The sequence below is a fragment of the Diadema setosum genome, chromosome 19, assembly GCF_964275005.1.
Source record: "Diadema setosum chromosome 19, eeDiaSeto1, whole genome shotgun sequence".
Lineage (NCBI taxonomy): Eukaryota > Metazoa > Echinodermata > Echinoidea > Diadematoida > Diadematidae > Diadema > Diadema setosum.
Window position 1 is genome coordinate 8,803,849 of NC_092703.1, and position 13,260 is coordinate 8,817,108.

Genomic DNA, 13,260 nt, shown 5'->3' on the forward strand with positions numbered 1-13,260 from the left:
TTGTGATGCATCATGTCTTCCGCCTCGGCCCCAAGAGCTAGGTTCCTCGCTGGAAGAGGGCCCTGTCATTGGGTCTACTTGCGATCTTTCACCTAGGCTTCCGGAGGTAGGCGATTCCCCCAAGGAGCAACATGACATCCCATCTTGCCTTGCTCGCCACCATTTGCCACGGCCTCCGGAGGTAGGCCATTTCCCCAAGGAGCATCATGACGCCCCATCTTGCCTTGCTCGCCACCATTTGCCATGGCCTCCGGAGGTAGGCCATTCCCCCAAGGAGCAACATGACGCCCCATCTTGCCTTGCTCGCCACCATTTGCCACGGCCTCCGGAGGTAGGCCATTCCCCCAAGGAGCATCATGACGCCCCATCTTGCCTTGCTCGCCACCATTTGCCACGGCCTCCGGAGGTAGGCCATTCCCCCAAGGAGCATGACGCCCCATCAACCCAAGCAACTTCCAGTTGGTCAGCACTCCCAGAAACCTCCACAGCTGGTCCATCCTTGTGATGCATCATGTCTTCCGCCTCGGCCCTAAGAGCTAGGTTCCTCGCTGGAAGAGGGCCCTGTCATTGTGTCTGCTTGCGATCTTTCACCTAGGCTTCCGGAGGTAGGCGATTCCCCCAAGGAGCATCATGACGCCCCATCATGCCTTGCTTGCCACCATTTGCGACGGCCTCCGGAGGTAGGCCATTCCCCCAAGGAGCATCATGACGCTCCATCTTGCCTTTCTACTTATTTTCATCCCCCATTTTGACTTTTGCTGTGTGGTTTGATCCCCACACTGCTGAGAGACAAGCCAGATCCGTCAGCGCAGGTTTGGGAGCCGAAGATATGTAGAGGGCCCAAATCAAGATTACATGGGGCCAGTACAAGGGAAAGACATTTCACTGGCTGATGGAGAATGATGTTGGATGGATTTGCTGGCTGCTTGGAGAGTACAAGGGAAAGGGAGACAAGCATTCTCTCCACAGCTGGCAGAAAGAACAGCTTCTCCAGTGTGTATGTGAATATATCATCCTGAAAGACAAAGTGGACAAGCGCTTGAAAAAGGAGCAAATGGCAACCAAGCCAAAGCAGATCATTAAGCCTTCAGGTGATCCTGAAGATGCTGGGGATGCCTTCAGCGAAGATGCCCATTTACTGACCCTGGCTGGTGAGATTTTTTTTTTTTAAATTAAATTCCATACAGCTCTTCAAATGCCCAGAATGTGCACAAAGTTTCACACATAAGTCAAATCTCACCCGGCACATGAAAATACATGGTGTTTCCCTTCAACCATCAAAAAACAAGTAGCAAGTACATATGGTGCTACAGGAGTGCCCAGGGTGTGGGATGAAGTTTGGGGTGAAATCGAATCTCACAAGACACCGCAAAATTCATGAGGAGCGGGGGTATAAGTGCAAGCAACGCGGGAGCCGTTTTACACTCAAGCAACATCTTGATCGGCATGCAAAGCTTCACTTTTACCCCAAGATTCCTCTACATCGAGATGGAGAAGCCTAGATGTGAAACACTGCAGAGGGGGATCACATCTGGAAAATGGAGGAGAAGAAGAAGGTAGTCGACAAGATATGGAGGGATTCAAAGACTGCGGAGGCTGAAGCCAAAAAGTGTGGTCACTCGCTTTGGAGGGGGAGAATTGTGCTCACATGAAAATACATGGTGTTTCCCTTCAACCATCAAAAAACAAGTAGCAAGTACATACGGTGCTACAGGAGTGCCCAGAGTGTGGGATGAAGTTTGGGGTGAAATCGAATCTCACAAGACACCACAAAATTCAGGAGGAGCGGGGGTATAAGCGCAAGCAACGCGGGAGCTGTTTTACACTCAAGCAACATCTTGATCGGCATGCAAAGCTTCACTTTTACCCCAAGATTCCTCTACATCGAGATGGAGAGGCCTAGATGTGAAATACTGCAGAGGGGGATCACATCTGGAAAATGGAGGAGAAGAAGAAGGTAGTCGACAAGATATGGAGGGATTCAAAGACTGCGCAGGCTGAAGCCAAAAAGTGTGGTCACTAGCTTTGGAGGGGGAGAATTGTGCTCACATGAAAATACATGGTGTTTCCCTTCAACCATCAAAAAACAAGTAGCAAGTACATATGGTGCTACAGGAGTGCCCAGAGTGTGGGATGAAGTTTGGGGTGAAATCGAATCTCACAAGACACCACAAAATTCATGAGGAGCGGGGGTATAAGTGCAAGCAACGCGGGAGCTGTTTTACACTCAAGCAACATCTTGATCGGCATGCATAGCTTCACTTTTACCCCAAGATTCCTCTACATCGAGATGGAGAGGCCTAGATGTGAAACACTGCAGAGGGGGATCACATCTGGAAAATGGAGGAGGAGAAGAAGAATGTAGTCGACAAGATATGGAGGGATTCAAAGACTGCGGAGGCTGAAGCCAAAAAGTGTGGTCACTCGCTTAAGAGGGGGAGAATTGTTCTCACATGAAAATACATGGTGTTTCCCTTCAATCATCAAAAAACAAGTAGCAAGTACATATGGTGCTACAGGAGTGCCCAGAGTGTGGGATGAAGTTTGGGGTGAAATCGAATCTCACAAGACACCGCAAAATTCATGAGGAGCGGGGGTATAAGTGCAAGCAACGCGGGAGCTGTTTTACACTCAAGCAACATCTTGATCGGCATGCAAAGTTTCACTTTTACCCCAAGATTCCTCTACATCGAGATGGAGAGGCCTAGATGTGAAACACTGCAGAGGGGGATCACATCTGGAAAATGGAGGAGAAGAAGAAGGTGGTCGACAAGATATGGAGGGATTCAAAGACTGCGGAGGCTGAAGCCAAAAAGTGTGGTCACTCGCTTTGGAGGGGGAGAATTGTGCTCACATGAAAATACATGGTGTTTCCCTTCAACCACCAAAAAACAAGTAGCAAGTACATATGGTGCTACAGGAGTGCCCAGAGTGTGGGATGAAGTTTGGGGTGAAATCGAATCTCACAAGACACCACAAAATTCATGAGGAGCGGGGGTATAAGTGCAAGCAACACGGGAGCTGTTTTACACTCAAGCAACATCTTGATCGGCATGCAAAGCTTCACTTTTACCCCAAGATTCCTCTACATCGAGATGGAGAGGCCTAGATGTGAAACACTGCAGAGGGGGATCACATCTGGAAAATGGAGGAGAAGAAGAAGGTAGTCGACAAGATATGGAGGGATTCAAAGACTGCGGAAGCTGAAGCCAAAAAGTGTGGTCACTCGCTTTGGAGGGGGAGAGTTGTGCTCACATTGAAGATGATGGAGCAGACGATTTTTTGTTATCTACAGGAAGTCCCCTGGATGTTGTGAGCACAGAGCATTCTGTCTTGACAACGCAAGAGCGAGTACAAGAAATCGAGCCAACAATGCAAGATGGAGCAGAGTTGCTCAACGGACAAATCCCTAGCATGTGTTGAGAAAGGCATGTATGATGCCACTTTTCATTCGTGAAAGGGAAGTTTGGTCAAAACAATAGGACCTTCAAAACTGTCTTTTCACACTACCGAGGGTACTTTGGAGAATGTTTACTGATCTTTATTGGATTTTAGCATAATACCGAACATCAGTGAAAGTGAAATTGGTGAGTAGAGCATTTATTTGGGTGATTTTCTGGTGTTTCTTGTGTACGTGAAAGTGTTTGTAGACTGCGAGTGGTGTAGCATATCGGAAGTGATTGATACCCCGACGGTTACTCGTTACATCTTGCAGAGTTTCCACTTGCTTTTCTACTTCACGCAAAGAACTCATGCTCAGATGCAACACCATTCTAAAGACTAAGTAATACCTCACATTCTTGGCACTTTTATTACCCAGTTGTGACACACCGAGGACATTCATTTTTTGTAATTGTATGATTGTGAGTATAACAAGATTCAGAACCTCGAACTGTCTGGTTCCGAGTCCATGAATTTCTTATTTTTGTCAAGCTCTTGTAGTTTCACTTGTTAGATCTTTGAGTTTATCCCATCCGTATTTTTTCCATGTAGATAGAGCAAGATGGAGACAACCCACAAGTGCTCTAAGTGTCACATGATGTTCCATGTGAAATCAAATTACAGGCATCATTTGAAGACACATGAGGAACTAGAAATGTCGCTACGGCGACTGGTGTATGCCTCCGCCATAATACATGGTTCTCCTAATAGGTCTATAGTACAATGTCTTGACAATGTGTGATGACAGTTTCACACAATTGGCAAAATATTAAAATGACAGGTTTGCCACAAATGTGCTGAATGTTCACTCTCCTAGAACTAGGTTCGATTGGATGAGTGATTAAAACGTCAGAGTGCAGGTATTTGGGGGAACTGATGATTTTCACTTGACTTTTGACCCTTTTACAAGTTTATGCATTGAGTAATTTTCAAGGTATTGAGAAAAAGTATAATTTCAGTATCAAATGGTAAAATAGTATTACCGAAACCTGGCCTTTGACCTTTGACCCCACAGTTCCAAAGAGAATCACTGTTAGGTAGAACATGCATAAATATGTAAGTTTCATGACAATACCTTGAGTTATTTTTGAGATATGGAGGAAAAAGTGCAATTTAGCACTTTCACTTGACCTTTGACCTTTTGACCTTTGACCTTTTGGCAAGAAACTTCCCACAGAATATACATTGGGTTATACATGCATACATCAAGTTTTTAAAAAATCCTTCAGGCATTGCATAAATATAAGGAAAGTAGTTATATTTTGAGGAGTTGACCTTGACCTTTGACCCCTGACCTTTGACCCATGACCCCTAACTTCCCTAGATAATCACTGCCCATCGGTACAAGCATATATACTAAGTTCCATGAAGATACCTTGAACCATTTGCGAGATATGGAGAAAAACATGAAATTTCAATTTTTTTTTCACAAAATAACCTGTGACCTTTGACCTTTGACCCTGTGACCCTAAAATCCACACAAAGTATCATCCCCCAAGGATATACCCTCATACCAAGTTTGATGCAAAACCACCACACGGTTCTTGAGATATCGACAAAAACAAACTGGGACGGACGGACGTACGGACGACCCGTAAACATAATGCCTCCGGCCACTTCGTTGGCGGAAGCATAAAAATCAGTTAAATGCGAACATTGTGAGAAGGTGTTCACTCTAAAACAGCATCTTGACAGGCCTATGAGGGTACATCTACATCCAAAAATTCGCCAGTTCAAGGATGGAGTAGCATTGCTCAAGCCCTCTAAAGAAGCAGAGGATATGACATTCAATTAAAGATAACAAGCCGGAAGTAGATATTGTTTGGCTGGATCCAAAAACTGCTGAGACAGAAGCAAGGAGAGCAGGAGGAGAGCTGTGGAGGTCAAACATCATACATGCAATCTCCGTGTGGCGAGTATGAGGGGATCGTGGCCAATCCTGACCCCATTGATGAGCTCTGCCCAAAACATTCAGCATGGGTTAAGACCGACGCTGCTGAGCCATCCAACCCAGCACTGGATGATGTCCTCTCATCAAAGCCCCATCTCCATTTGCCAGGTTATGAGGAGGTCGAGCGCCTGGCCCTTCTTCTTGTTTAGCTCGAGGACTCCAGCGATCGGCATATGTAGCCCACTGAGTGACGCAACCAAATATCAACCGGCCTTGCTGCCCTCCACGACCACGATAAATCAGCAAAGTCTTTCATCAAGACATACGAATCTAAATGGGGTTACACCCAGTTTGGTAAGTGTCTGGGGCAGGACTCGCCTTCAACTTCAGCAGCACAAAAGACAAAGTTTGGTTCATTGAGGTTCGTTCAAGCATACCAAATTACAAATTACAGAATCATGCTTACTCTACATTGTTGTGAAGATGCTGCGTAACGTTGAACTTCATGTCTGAACTTCATGCTCCAAACTTACGAGTTTCTGCACTGTATCTTTTGGTGCAGCCTGAAACCTTTGCCAGTGCCATTCATGTAAAATTTTGTAGTAGGGTCTCCCATCACATCTTTTGTTTGTCATGCACATTTGTGTAAAAGGTGAGGGGAAAAAAGAAGACTAGACTTTGATATGGAATCTGAAGCTAAGGTTGCAGACCCTGCCGATTCATTGTCTTGTGCACCTACCACCAGTTCTCCTTCGCCACCTCTCCAGCCCAGACCCGAGGCTTCTGGTGCTCCAATCCTTGTTGTCCTTCCCTCACACCCAGTTCCACCGTCTGTTTCCCCTCAACCATCAACTAGTGGTGTCAGCACCTTTGTACCAAGACCTCCACCACCAGCCCCCACCCCTAGATTCCACATGCCAAATGCATCATCCAAGTCTTGTGCAGCCTGTCATGTGCCAAAATGTGGAGGATGGAGGAAAAGATATACACAGTCAAAAGCAAAGACCATATGCAGCCAGCAAAAGATTTTCAAATTTTGCATGTCTGTCAAAATGTTTCATGGCATGGGGTGGTTTTTCTTTTTCTCCTTTTCTTTTCACCATCAGGTCTACCTTATCTCCTTTGCAGTCCACAGGAACACCCGAATGGAGAAACTCAAGGTTGCTGGAGGACAAGGGAGACGCACAGCCTGCATCGATCCAGGCCAGATCCAGAGGATCACCGAGCAAGGATAGGCACTTTTCGGCAAAGACCACATCTTTGAGCCAAACTCTGCCCCCATGGCCTCTGTTTCCGCAGAGGAAGAGTTGTTGGGCATTGAGTATGCTTACTCCCAGTCCACAGAAAGGTGAGAATTTTGTTTGGAAATGGAAAATACTGGATTTTTCTATACAATATTAATGATAAAAAAATTATCCAAGATGGCAGCCTACATGAATTGGCGTACCTCAGCGGTTACAGCATCAATTGATCAAATTTTTGTGATTTTACAGCTGTTTTCCTTAAAGTAGACATTCAAAGAGATCATTAAATTCTGCAATTTAGGCATCAGTAGAAAGCTCAGAAGACAAAGAAGGCAATGGAATTTTGTTACCTCGCTTTCGCGTTGCTAGAAAGAAGTAAACGCTCACGACAAACTGCGGTTTTCTGGAGCCTGATAAGGGCCAATTCGTCAAGAAAGATGCCCGTTCGCCTGACGTCATGCACTGGATTTGCGGACTCTGCCCGGTGAATGTGTGTACAATGTTAACGGAGGTACAACCTGATTCTTTTGCATTTTATTTCCTTATGTAAAAGTCGAATTGAACGAAATATAACTTTTCATGTTTAATAGTAATGAAGAAACATTTCTCTCTCGATTTTTTTGTAATTCTTACAGATATTTTTGTCAATATTCAGGAATTCAAGCTACTTAGGTAATCTTATTTTTCTTACGTTTGTAATGTTAGCACGTTCAAGTTTCGCTAGTCACATGAGGCGTTTAATTGGAAATCATGAGGATGTCCATGACAGGATTGATAATCTAAGACATGGTGATGTTGACAATAACAAGCAGACTTACGAAAAATGGCGAAATATCAAGATAGGAGAGATTTTAAAACGAGGATCGAGATAACAACTTGTGCAGCCCAGTCTCGTAGCTCGCGATTGCTCGCATGCAGTATGTACTTGTATTAATCCGCGGTGAAGTGGCTCTACTGCTCCGATCCGCATTGGTAGCCGCTCGCCGCACCACCATCCTCACTGCCTGCGTGCCTGGCCTGTTACGTGATTAGAGAAGTCGTGGAAGTACTTTCATTGGCGTAGGAACAATTGCATAACCACGTGTGTTTGTTTACGTTCGCGCCCGATACGATGTACTGTAATACTGTACGACTATACGAGATTCTAACCAGGGAGGTGGGAGGAGTGGAATCTTCGACATCGACAGGGTTCGGTGTTTTCGCAATTGCTGCTTCACCAGTGTGCACACGCTCGTAAAACTTCCGTAAATAACATCTGCTATGATAGCTATCACGCCATTGCGCCTGACTAGTTGCTGACCTCAAACCTGTCAGACCAAGGAGGTACAATACTAGGCTAGCAAGGTCTAATAGCAGGGCGGACATAAGCACTTCCCGATTGCTCGGGCAAGTGAAAATCAAAGTCGTACAAGTGTTCTGAACAAGGAGAAAAATGCTTACCCGAATCGGGCAGGAAAATAATTTTGAAGCCACCTTCATTCTCCACATTTTCCCTTCAACAAACCCATGAAATCATGCACACGCAAGCCCAAAACTAACAACTGTTTAGCGATGTCACGATTTCAACAACTGTCGAACACTGACTTACTTGCAGAAGCCCGGGTATTGCATTGCGATGCCACATCAACGCTCATCGATATCGAACAAAGTTTTTATTCCAATACGATGCATTAGCCTATTTTGGCAGTAGAAAATAGCGGTAGCAGAAAAAACTGCCATTTTTTGCTCGCCGTTAGCTGCCTACAGCCGGCTCAGGTGAGTCGGGTAGTCACTGGTTGTGCGTGCTCCATGTGGATACCGAGCACAGTGTGCGATTCAAGATAAAAATAGCACAAATCAATAACGCGCGGTCCAAAGTGAACACCAAGTTTACCAAGAAACAACAAAAATTCCACGACGGCAAGGTGCCTGACTTGGGGATGGGGGGGGGGGGGGGCGGGTAGAGGAGAGAGACCATTTGACAAAAAAGAAACCGCGCGTACTGGCGCATTCTTGGCGGTCATGAACAGTCTGGGGCCTGGAGGAATGAACAGGGAAAATGTTTGACAAGTCGAAGACCCAGCCAGGATTACAAACGTAATGATTCTTTATTTCTCTCATTTAATTTGCCTATAATAGGGCTCTCTCTCTCTCTCTCTCTCTCTTTCTCTCTATTTCCTTTTCTATTTCTTGTAAGAATTGTTTGTACTTACCGATAAAGAAAAATGAAATAAATAAACACTGTTAAACTTGAAATGCCTTATTTTCCTGCTTTAAAATACTTCTCCATTTTGTACATTATTTCTATTCTGAGTTATGAAAAAAAGAGAAAACATGTTGCTGATTGTTACTCTAAAAGTTGTTTATTCTGAAGGTTCGCTAATCTAAAACTTAAGAAATAAGAAATTTAATCTGGGAACAAATTCAATTCGTTTTCAGATTAACAAGCCTTTTCCCCATTTTCACATTAACCAAACTACAGAATAATGCTACAAATGTTTGGATTAACAAACCCTCATATTTTCGGAAGAAAAACATTGGCACAGGGATTTTGCGTGTTTCAGATTTGGAATAACGAATTATAGAATACGTACAAATGTATCTCATGTCTTCTTCTTTTTTCATTATTTTAGGAATAATGAATACCGGACAAACAAAAAATTAAAGATGTCAAACTACGACATAAACTTATGAGAGAGAGAGAGAGAGAGAGAGAGAAAGGGGAAGAAATGTTACTGGTCGTTACTTTAAAAGATTGTCACTCCCGAGGGTTCAATTATCCAAAAACTGGGAAAAAAAGGGTTCTTAAATCGAAAAGAGAAAAAGATGAAAATTAAGTTTATTTCGAAGTCCTGTTCACTCAAAAACATTCCATATTCTGAATGTTCGTTTATCCGAAAACGAAATAAGTAATTTCTTGCCGCGTAATTCAATTTCAGATAAACGAACTTTTCGAACCACAAATCAAATTAAACAAACCATGATTAAATTTGTCGGATTAACAAACATCCGTACATGCAAATGTGCGTGTTTCGAAATAACTACCATCGGGATAGTGAATCTTATTCTCTTTCGGAATAACGAGCACCACGCAAAGAGACGCGATGCCAAACTAAAATTCAAACCTATTTTTTCTCCTTTTTTTTACCACCCGTCTATACACGTTTTCTGAACATTTCCTTATGCCCGACTAAAAAAATAATATTTGCACGTTACTGTGAAAGTTCGTTTATCCGAAAATGAAACAAGCTAGCTCGAGAGTCGATACTCTGAAGGTTTGCTAATTCGACAATGAAAAAAGAAAAAAAAATGTTAATCTGAACGTAAGATTAGCTTTGATTTTCTAATGGTTCGTTAATAATAATAATGATAATAATAAAGAGGTTTTGTAATTCCTTTTTTAGATTCATGTCCGGATAAATGCAGCTATGGAATCACAAACATTTTTGCATGTTTTTTTTTTTTGTTTTTTGTTGTTTTTTTTTTTGGGGGGGGGACGAATCATATTTCATTGTTACACTTGTGATCATCTACATTCATTAGACAGGGCTCGACATTTACTGTGGTCCGGCGGCCCGAGGCCACCAAAAAACGCACGTCGGGCCGACAATATTTCAGAAATGAAGATTTTGGTGGCCCGATCGGGCCACCAAAAAAGTCTGATGTTTGCTTTTACTGTTGGAAATGAACAGCGGTAACAATCGGCTCCGTAAGATGCTAAAATAATTGGAAATGAATATCGGTAAGATTCAGCTCCTTACGATGCAAATATTAATGTCAGATATTTGATTTTGCGTTCGGAAATGAATAAGGATAACATTCGGCTCAGGAAGATGCTAAAAGTAAATGTCGAATGATCCCTTGTAACGTTCGGAAATGAATAACAATGATATTCAACTCCGTACGATGATTAGTTTATGTTGGATGTTTGTTTTTACTTTCGAAAGTAAAAAGCAATAACATTCGGCTCCAGAAGATGCTAAAATAAATGTCAGATGATTGCTTTTACGTTCGGAAGTGAATAGCAGTAATATTCTGCTCCATACCATGCTAAAATAAATGTCGGGTGTTTGCTTTAAGATTTCGAAATGAATAACAGTAATGTTTAGCTGCGTTCGATGGTAAAATAGTTATTGATGTTTGCTTTGACGCTTGGAAATGAATAACAATTATAGTATTCAACTCCGTACGATGATAAAATAAATGCCGGATGATTGCTTTTACATTCGAAAGTAAATAGCAATAATATCAGCTCCGGAAGATGCTAAAATAAATGTCGAATGATCCCTTTGACGTTCGAAAATGAATAACAATAATTTTCAACTCCATACGATGATTAAATATATGTCGGATTTTTTCTTTAACTTTCGAAAGTAAATAGGAATAACATTCGGCTCCAGAAGATGCCAAAATAAATGTCAGATGATTGCTTTTACGTTTGGAAGTGAATAGCAGCAACATTCTGCTCCATATGATGCTAAAATAAATGTCGGATATTTGCTATAACATTTCGAAATGAATAACAGTAATATTCAGCTGCGTTTGATGGTAAAGTAAATGTCTTATGTCTGCCTTGACGTTAAAAAAAAGAAGAAAAACAGTATAACATACGGCTCAGTACGATTTAGAGTCTCGACGATCAGTATGTACGATGAATGACGGCGGCGGTTTAGACAAAAATGTGGAAAAAGAAGTACTTCCTCACGGCTCATTCTTCCACCTCTGTAAGTAGCAATTCGCTTCGTAGAACAGTATACGAAATACACAGATTACGTGTGGCGAACATTACTCGTACAGTATTGAGTTTATGTTCATCCATTATTATTATTACAAACAAAAACATGCATAGAGAGCGAGTGATCAGCTGCAGCATGGACCTTTTTGCTAGGTCCATGGCTGCAGAGAGTCTTGCGTCGAACGTCGAGGGGGCATGGAGCTGGCGCACATGTTCGAAGTACAAGTACATGTACGTACAATAGTAAATGTACCCATACACACACGTGTTTACGCACAGCTCTCACTAGACCGAGGAAGAAATCAGAGCATGAACACTACCTCACACACACGCAAACACACACAACGCAGTGCGAACCACACACCAGCACAGTGCATGAACAGCCGATGCAGACCAGCTGAGAGCGAGACGTACCATCCAGCTTGCTGTGACCGGATCTACTTTTTGAAGGCACGGAACCGAAATGCGGACAAAAACGTCTGAAAGAAATCTCTTTTATGCGCCGCTAGCATTCACAAATTTCATACTTTATGAGGATGAAATGTAAGGAAAAACTGTGAACTCCAAGGAGACATGCAAGAAAACTCCTAATAAACTAAATAATTGAACTTGCTAGGCTCCTAAACACAACACTGAAAACAATTCACGGTAGTAGTCTATGGAGCGAACGTGTACTTTCAGAGTACGAATCCAGTGCGTGACGTCATCGGGAAGGGGTATCGGCAGACCGTTCATCGGGGCATTTCGGGTTCACTTTTTCGTCCGATTTCAATAATTAATAAAAAATAGTTGGGATTGTTCTTTTCTCTCGATATTTTGTGTACATCTAGGACAGATGTTCAAATTCAATATTTTCTTCTCAAATTTGTGTTTCGTGCTCTTTGAATTTCTACTTTAAGAAGTGCAATTTAAAGGTCCTTGGAACTCACAGACATTCAAAGATGGCACCGTGTGGTGGAAAAAAGGGACAAAGAGAGTCAACTGAGGATGAAAGAAAGCTCTGTGTTGAGCTTAAACGAGAGGGGAAAAGTTCCAATGAGATTGCAAGGCTATTGGGATGTACCAAGAAGTGGGTCAACATTTGGTGGAAGCGAGAAAGGCAACCAGGACCAACACAGTTTACCGATAGGGAAAGGACAGGTCACCCAACCAAATTGACACCTGGCGATAAGGCTCAGATAACAGTCCTCATGAAAGATAAGTTCAGTAGGAGCCACAGGAAGGTAGCCAAATTGCTGAATAATAGTGATAAGTATAAGCAGAGGGGATTTACTGTTTGTCCAACTTGTGTGGTGAACTATGCAAGAAGCCAGGACTGGGGTAAAACAAGTTCTAAGGTGCAGGCCTACCCATGCCTTAATGATGCGCAAAAAAAAAAAAAAGGAGAAAAACCATACATCGTGAATGGATAGAAAGGGATTCACTGCTGAAACTCCTGCTGGTGAAAAAATCAGGAATGGAAAAATGTTCACAGATGAAAGCTGGATAGAATTATTCCCTGCCCCATATAAAACAAAATGAGAGAGTGTACAACTTGTACAACATATGCAACGATGCTGGAAAAATATCCCTCAATCGATGTTGAGGGTGCTTGTCCACAACCACTGGGTCAAGCGAGTAACAGATTTTTTGAACACGATGGGGACAACTACACAACAGAAAAGCCACAAAAGTAAAGAATTGCGTTGATAATCTTCAGTATAGCTGTGTTAAAAATACTAAATGCAAAGATGTATTTTATCAATATCAATATGTTAATGTGCATGTGACAAATAAAATATTAATTCAATTTTTATCGCCCTTTTCTTTTCATCGTTTATTTTTTCCAGTAGAGAAAGAGCAGCAGCTTGGAGTGGAGGAAGAAGACAAGCCAGATGAAGAGGACACTGCAGACAATAATTACAAGGGCATCAAAGATGAGTCAGAGCAGGACTAAGGCTTTGACTCCATATATGACATAAGTGTCAACC